The sequence below is a fragment of the Schistocerca piceifrons genome, chromosome 8, assembly GCF_021461385.2.
Source record: "Schistocerca piceifrons isolate TAMUIC-IGC-003096 chromosome 8, iqSchPice1.1, whole genome shotgun sequence".
Lineage (NCBI taxonomy): Eukaryota > Metazoa > Arthropoda > Insecta > Orthoptera > Acrididae > Schistocerca > Schistocerca piceifrons.
Genome location: NC_060145.1, coordinates 289266200 through 289275050, shown reverse-complemented (window position 1 = coordinate 289275050; position 8851 = coordinate 289266200). Strand labels below are relative to the sequence as shown.

General features: G+C 43.7%; 1 pseudogene; it reads right to left on the bottom strand.

The window, feature by feature from the left end:
• Positions 1-8069: 8069 nt before the first annotated feature.
• Positions 8070-8187, bottom strand: LOC124712886 (annotated as a pseudogene).
• Positions 8188-8851: the final 664 nt, after the last annotated feature.

Sequence of the window (8851 nt, the reverse complement as noted above, 5' to 3'; positions counted from 1 at the left end):
AGTGGATAATACGATGAACGCAGGGTTCGAACCCCGTGTTCGATAATGTGCGCTGAACGGTGTGCTCCGAAATTCTTCTGCCTGCAGCAGCACTGTACTCCGTCGTCAGACCTGCCAAAGATCACAGCCTGTCCTGCTTTACACAGCGGGGAAGCCTGTGCCGTCTGAGATGCTCGGTCCCACGTGCCGAGCCACAACAATCTGCCCTTCATCGAAGTCTCTTATGACAGTGGATTTCCTCCATTTGCGGCTCCTATCATCGCTAGAACGATTCCTGTGCATCGTATCTAGATGATGTTGTACATAATTCCCCAGCTATTTTCGGAATTCGTAACATATATACAGACGGGAAAAAATCTCACCAAGAAGGATCCACATGAAGAGGGGCAAACGTTTTCGTACGTCTGAGAGATGATGCCTATTCAGTCGCGTTAGAGTGACGCTAGTAGCACCTTTAAGAGGATGCAAATCAGATTTGCCTTAAACACACCGTGTAACGGTTGTGAGTGTTGGTTACCATTTAGACTGGATGTCGTGTGTTGATGTTAGTCAAGAATGCTTTTAAGGTGACACAGATGCCCTTTTCAAGACCTTACTGAGTTTGAACGAGGTCGTGTAATAGGGCTATGAGAAGCTGAATGTCCCTTCGCGATACGGCAGAAAGACTTGGGAGGAACGTATTCAATGTAGATGATGCGGTGGTCGCAAGGAGACGGGGTTCCGGACGGCCACGCAGCACTACCAAAAAGAAGACCATCCTGTCGGCTTATGGATCTGGTGTATCGTACTGTATCTACAGCATCGATCTGGGCAGCAGTTGCCAGTTGCCACCACAGTAACACAACGAACCGTTACTTAAGGACATTCTCAAGACATACGCCCTATAGCGCTCACTGACCTCACCTCACAGTCATTTTCGATTTCAATGGTCTCAAGCGAGAGCCTCACTTTGGGGGGGGGGGGGCAGCTTGGAGGTCTGTGTGTTTTCTGTTGAAAGCCGGCCCTGCCTCGCTGCCAGTAATGGCCGTGTGTTGGTTAGCAGGCCAGTACATGTTTCCGTGCTAGACACTGGAGTCATGGTATGCGGTGAGATTTCGCACGACACCAGGAGGGCTCTCGTGGCCATCCCATGCACCCTGACTGTAAATCCGTACGCCACTCTGGTGATTCGACCTGTCGTACTGCCATACATGAACAGTATTCCAGGGGTATTTTCCAACAGGATAACGCTGCCCCAGATACGCTATTGTAATCCAACATTAGGCTTGGTCTGCGTGATTAAGAGATCCGTCTGCAATCGAGCACATATTGGACATTATCGGACGAAAAGTCGAGCGTCATCCACGAACGACGTCCCTGCATTGACCGACCACGTGCTACAGGCGTGGAACTCCATACCACAAATTGATATCTGGCATCTGTACAACTCAATGCATGCACGTTTGCAAGCTTACATTCAGCATTCTGGCTATTACACCGGTAACTGATGTACCAGCATTTGCCATTTTCAAAGGCTTATCTCGCTCTTACGTTAACCTGTGATCTTGCAATGTTAATCACTTACATACATTACATAGGCAAATGTATCACCCAAATTTCATTACACTACGTTAACTACGTTTTTGTGTTGCGATCTTTTCCATCAGCGTATACGTTTTTCTTCATATTCTTCGATTCTTTTGTCTACATAAGATGTTATTGTCTTCATGTTTATTCAGTTTTTATTAAGACAGTAGCAGCTGCCTGTGCAGTTATCTGTTGTGGTCATCCTGCACAGGTTCTACGCTGAAATTTTCGACCTAGCGCCTCAATTTTCGCCTTATGGACTCGTAGAATTTTCACATAGAAGATGCAGGCAACGCTCTGTAAAGGTACCTTAGGTGTGGGAACTCAGCCGTTTAATGCAACTCAGCTATCAGGAAGGTCCTTGGTAGGTATAGAGCCAACCTCGGTGCGCGAATCTGTGCTCCTTGTAGCGTCTGCATATGCGTTTCCGTGGCTTGACTCCCCACGACGACAGCGTATTCCAGTGATACCACAGTGTAACATAGCAGTCACGACACTCCGTATCGTTTTTGTTACCCACTGCGACAGTAGCGCTCCATGCGGCCAGCATGTGACATTTCAGAGCACTACACTACTGGCCATTAAAATTGCTGCACCAAGAAGATATAGATAATAAACGGGTATTCATTGGACAAATATATTATACTAGAACTGACATGTGATTACATTTTCAAGTAGTTTGGGTGCGTAGATCCTGAGAACTCAGTACTCAGAACAAACACCTCTGGCTGTAATAACGGCCTTGATACGCTTGGGCATTGAGTCAAACACAGCTTGGATGGCGTGTACAGGTACAGCTGCCCATGCAGCTTCAACACGATACCACAGTTCATCAAGAGTAGTGACGGGCGTATTGTAACGAGCCAGTTGCTCGGCCACTATTGACCAGACGTTTTCAGTTGGTGAGAGATTGTGCTGGCCAGGGCAGCAGTCGAACATTTTCTGTATCCAGAAAGGCCCGTACAGGACTTGCAATATGCGGTTGTGCATCATCCTGCTGAAATGTAGGGTTTCGCAAGGATCGAATGAAGGGTAGAGCCACGGGTCGTAACACATCTGAAATGTAACATCCACTGTACAAAGTGCCGTCAATGCGAACAAGAGGTGACAGAGACGTGTAACGAATGGTACCCCATAACATCACGCTGGGTGATACGCCAGTACGGCGATGACGGATATACGTTTTCAATGTGCGTTCACCGCGATATCGCCAAACACGGATGAGACCATCATGATGCTGTAAACAGAACCTCGATTCATCCGAAAAAATGACGATTTGCGTTTCGTGCACCCAGGTTCGTCGTTGAGTACGATCCGCTACAGTCATGCGGATAAGATGCCCGTCATCTCGACTGCTAGTGATACGAGGCCGTTGGGATCCAGCGCGGCGTTCCATATTACCCTCCTGAACCCATCGATTACATATTCTGCCAACAGTCATTGGATCTCGACCAACTCGAGCAGCAATGTCGCGATACGATAAACCGCAATCGCGATAGGTTACAATCCGACCTTTATCTAAGTCGGAAACGTGATGGTACGCATTTCTCCTCCTTACACTAGGCATCACAACAACGTTTCACCAGGCAAAGCCGGTCGACTGCTGTTTGTGTATGGGAAATCGGTTGGAAACTTTCCTGATGTCAGCCACCGGTGTCAATCTTGCGTGAATGCTCTGAAAAGCTAATCATTTGCATATCACAGCATCTTCTTCCTGTCGGTTAAATTTCGCGTCTGTAGCACGTCATCTTCGTGGTGTAGCAATTTTAATGGCCAGTAGTGTATATCGGATGAACACAGGTACTATCGTTTATATTGATCTGTAATACAGCTTTTAGAATACGGATTGTATGCAGTTCCATAAATAGACAATAACTAAAATGTGGCACCCCGTTTATCATTCTTTAGTTTTCTAAGCATCCTGTTTGAAACGGTACAGTACTGAACTGATTATTCACGATTCTCTTGTGATATTTGCCGAAGAAAATCGTTTTCCTTTAATAACAAAAGAGTTTTTTTTCTTTCCCAGAAGGGCGTCGTATATCTACACAACAATGTGATGGAATGGGATAACCACATTACTTTACGTACAAAGAAGCTACGACACCTGTAACTGAAAAGAAAACCACATAGACGTCATAATATACCGTCAAAAGCAATAAATCGGTTTCCCAACAGTTAAGAGACGAATTTCACTATTTGTTGCCACATGTGAGGCACAAACGTCAAGATTCTTCATAAAACTCACTTCTGAAGCATAAATAATTACATTTACAAAAATAATCGTGTTGAAAGTGACTATCATAATAACAGAGAAGAACAGAGTTATACGAGGTGCGACAACAAAGTAATGAGACTTATGTGAAAAAAATGTTGCTTACTGTTTTAGTCAAGTTCAGTGTTGTCTCCTTCGGAGAAGTTCCCTTCTGATTACACACACTTTTTCCAGCGCTTCTGCCATTGATGGTACAATTTCTGGAACTCATCTTCTGTAACATCCTCCAAGACCCTCGTCACAGCTTTTTGGACATCTTGTGTTGTTTGAAAATGGTGTTCCTTGACCGCCGTTTTGACTCTTGGAAATAGAAAAAGTCGCACGGAGCGATATCTGGTGAATAAGGTGACTGTGGTAGTACTGAAATTTGTTTTGAGGTTAAAAATTGCTACTTTACACGAATCGTTCCCTAAATTAATACGCTCAGCATTATCTGATTTTGTTTCACTACATACAATTATCCTCGTTTTCATTTTGTTGATGTTTATCCTGCATCCTTCTTTCCAGACACTGTTCATCCGTTTCAATTGCTCTTCCTAGTCCTTAGGTGTCTCTGGCAAAATTACAGTGTCATAAGCAGACCTCAAGTATTTTGTCTCTTCTCCCTGAATTTTAATTCCGGCCCAAAATATTTATTTTCTTTTCCTTCACTGCTTTCTCAAAGAACAGACTGAATAACATCCGAGATAGGCTACAACCATATCTCACTCCCTTCTCAACCACTAACTCCCTTTCACGCCCCTCAATTCTGATAGCTATCGTCTGGCTCTGTGTTGGAAATAGCCCTTGGCTCCCTGCATTCTACCCCTGATACCTTCGGAATTTCAGAGAGAGTATTCTAGTCAACTTTGTGAAAAGCTTTGAGTCAAGAAATGCTTTACATGTAGGTTCTCCCTTCCGTAATCTATCTTCCAAGATAAGACGTGGGGCCAGTATTGCCTCACGTGTTCCTGTATTTCTCCAGAATCCAAACTAAACTTCCCGGAGGTCGGCTTCTACAAGTTTCGCGATTGTCCTGGCGTTGGCGCTAAACACGGCTACTGTCAGTTCCTTGCAGAAGCCCAAAATGTTGCCGTTTTGATTTAGATCCGGTAGATGCTTACATAGCTTACATCACTGCAGAACGAAGTTGCTACATAAGAAGCTCCATAGGATTTGTTACGCCGTTCACCTGAGCAGTAACTTGATCATCGATTCTCCATTCGTCTATGCTCCACTTATACCGGGTGGAAAAATCGGACTGTGCTGGAAAAAATTTTCTGGCACCTTCAAATAGACAACCCAAGTTACGTCATCTACCCCAGGTACAGATAAGTTGGGTTATCTATCTCAATGTGTGTGATGTATTTTCCAGGTCAGTTTGATTTTGTCCACCGCGTTTACATTCCTTATTTTGTCTCTTGACCTGAACTCCATCAGGAAGCGCTCTGTCCCTTGGTGGCCAGTGGTCATAATGTTTCGGCTTGTCACTGCACTTTTAACCATCCTTATCGAAATGGTTAAGGATGCAAGGATCCAGGAGTGGTAAATGAATGAGCGCCCTCTCAATCAGAATTTCACTACGTTATTTACCACAAACAATTTACATAAGGCACACGCTGCTAGACTGAGAACATCTAATGATTCAGCTAAGCAAATTTAAGTTATTATCAGATTGTCTACCATTCATCAAACACTGTTAATATGAAAAAGGCGCCGATAGATGACCTGATAATGTAACACCCAAACAAATACTTAAAGCGCTAATGCCTAAAACATCAACTTATCATCAAAGTTGATTTAAACTCCATGCATTTAAGCATGCAATTTAACAATCAGCATCAACAAAGCATGGGTACAATAGTAATCTAGCCACAAAGTTAAACAAAAAAATTAAACGATAACCAACATTCAATAAATATGACATGCACTCAGCCAAAAATAGGAGAACTCCATACAACCAAGCACACACAACAGCAGAACAATAATGACACAAAGAATACATGAACACAAGAAGGAAAATTCAAGACCGTACATAGTGACCTACAAACACAAGGTCACACATAAAATAACAAACTTTTCAAAACACAAGAGGTACACATAGCACTCAAAACAGTTCAGTGCAAAAGTACATTAAAAAAATAACAAAAGACACAGACATCTACCATAAAGCAAGAATATACCAACTGCAATTCAACACATGTGCTGGAAGGTATGTAGGACAAACCAGCAGAACATTCGACACCCAGTAAGAAGAACACACCAGAGAATGGGAATATGGGACAAGCAACTCAACTTTTGCAGAAGATTTAAGAGAAAATAATCGTGAACCTACTACAAGTAAGAAACATATGAAACAGTGGAATAAATAATGAAAGGCACCTACTAACATTACAAGAAAATTATCACATATACACAAAGCAGAGGTTGAGAGGTAGATACTACTAAATGACCAAGTAAATATGACTGAGTACTCAGCGTGTAAATGATTGATCCTATAACAGACAGTAATCCCAATAGACGATCACAAATCCTGTTGCCCAAGACTGTTCATGTATGTGAAAGAAATAAATATAAAAAAAATGAAATACAAACATGAAATAAAGTACACACACACACACACACACACAAAGAGGTGCGCGCGCTCGCACACGCACACATGTACAAAAGTTACATCAGAACACATATAGTCACAGAAAAAACTTGAGAAAGCTGGCAACATTTACAGAAACGAGTGACACTATACACACTGAAGATGGCAGATAAAGTAGTGCTACATGGCGAAAACAGTGACCAAAAATAAACTGCGACCTTTCAACGAGTTTATCACTTCAGAGGAACCTGGCTAAATGAATTAGAAGCTGATCTGTTCAAATGGTTCAGATGGCTCTAAGCACAATGGGACTTAATATCTGAGGTCATGTCCCGTAGACTTGGAACTACTAGGACTACCTAAGGACATCACACATCCATGCCCGAGGCAGGATTCTAACCTGCGACCTTAGCAGCAGCGCCGTTCCGGACTGAAGCGCCTCGAACTGCCCGACTACAGCGGCCGGCAGAGGATCTGTAAGTACATTTTCTTTCTATTATAAAACTTCAATGAACTGTTCTAAATCTGTAACCTATATGTACAAACGATAACCTGTATGTGCAATATTTCAGGACATCTACTGAAGATGCCTTGTAACTAAGGCGAAACGCATCTGGGTGCACAAGATAAATAAAAAAATTAATGTGCAGCATGCAAAAGACATTTTTCATATGAACTACTGTAATTTATAACATCAAAATTACTGAAGGTGTCCTCCAACAATTGAACCATAAGTCGCTATTAACAGAATATTTTACAGAAACCAGGGTGAATAACAGACCAGATCTTATGCCGACGAAGAACCCCTAGGCGCAGCTCAAAAATTTTGCACAGAAACTGGTAGCTACATTCGACACCAGTCGTCCCATTACTTTTATGCAGGAATAATAACATCTAAGATTTAGAGCTCTTAAAGAAAAGAAAAATTTTTAGCACAGAGACAGTAGCACCTTGAAAACAACTACAGGATACAGAAACAGATTGCATCTTCAGTATTCCTAAACAACGTAAATAAAATCAGCGATAAATAATCAGTTACTGAACATTTAAGGAAGTGCAAAAAGCCGTATATTGCAAAATACCGTCCACAGGGAGCAGAAGTTACGAGCACATTCAGATCCTCCAACACACACGCAAGTTACCACTGCCTGTCCCCGAGAAGTTTGAACAAAAGAAGTGATGGAAGAGCCGAACTCGCACGAGTGCCAAAAATTTTACCGCCTTTTGACACAATTCAGTTATAACGCAATACAGCAGGCAAGAGCCCACCTTCAACTTCCGTGATATGATGATGGTAATCGTTTCACACCGGTGATAACTGTCACACAGCCTCGCAATAGGTAAACCTGGATGGAGTACTTTCGTGGTGAAATTAAAACCTGGCTCCACCACAGTAATCGCCCCACAACGGCAGTGGAGATGGCCCGAAAGGAGAAACGACCTTACATATAAAGCACTCCGTCTTCAGGCCACAAGTGACCCATTGGGACCATCCGACCGCCGTATCATCTTCAGTTGAGGATGCGGATAAGGAGGGGCGTGCGGTCAGCACACAGCTCTCCCAGTCGTTATGATGGTTTTTTTTGACCGGAGCCGCTACTATTCGGTCGAGTAGCTCATCAATTGGCATCACGAGGCTGAGTGTACCCCGAAAAATGTCAACAGCGCATGGCGGCCTAGATGGTCCCCCATCCAAGTGCCGGCCACGCCCGACAGCGCTTAACTTCGGTGATCTCACGGGAACCGGTGTATCCACTGCGGCAAGGTCGTTGCCGACCTTTCATATGGCTACCCACAATATGGCCACCTCCGTACAGTAAAAGCTGCCGCCTTCAAAAACCGACACACTGTCGTGGGCCACCTTCTCTGATTCCTGGCTGCTAATAGACTCGTCCCGACTGTACCAGGCCCTATAGCTGATATCTTGCGCTTTTATGCCTTCTCCTCACGAACCATCCAGAAGCAGCACGTTTTTGTGATTTTCCAAAGAGCTCTAAGTCAAAAATCCACCGCCGCCTTACCCAAAATACAATGACGCAAAAAAATCATTCAGAAGAAGCTGTGCGATGGTAGAGAAAGTTCGTCTTTCTACAGCTGAAAGTTATGTCTATTCAGATTGTTCAGATTTCGTGCTATTCCCTTATGGAGCTAGTAGCGGCGCTTTGAAGGTGCAATTCAGATTTGCTTTAAATACATGCTGTAATGGTCGTGGCAGGGTAGGGTGGAGATCTCTTGTGTTTTCTTAGGAAAGCTGGTTCCGCCTGGGTGCCCGTGATGGTCGTATCTGGGTTAGTTGTAGGCCAGTTGAGGACCTGCAACCAACCCGCCTGCTAGACACAATGGACCTGCACCTGGATTTGTGGTCTCGGGTGCGATTTCATATGATAGTAGGTTCACTCTCGTGGTTATCCTACGTACTGTGATTGCAAATTTGTAAG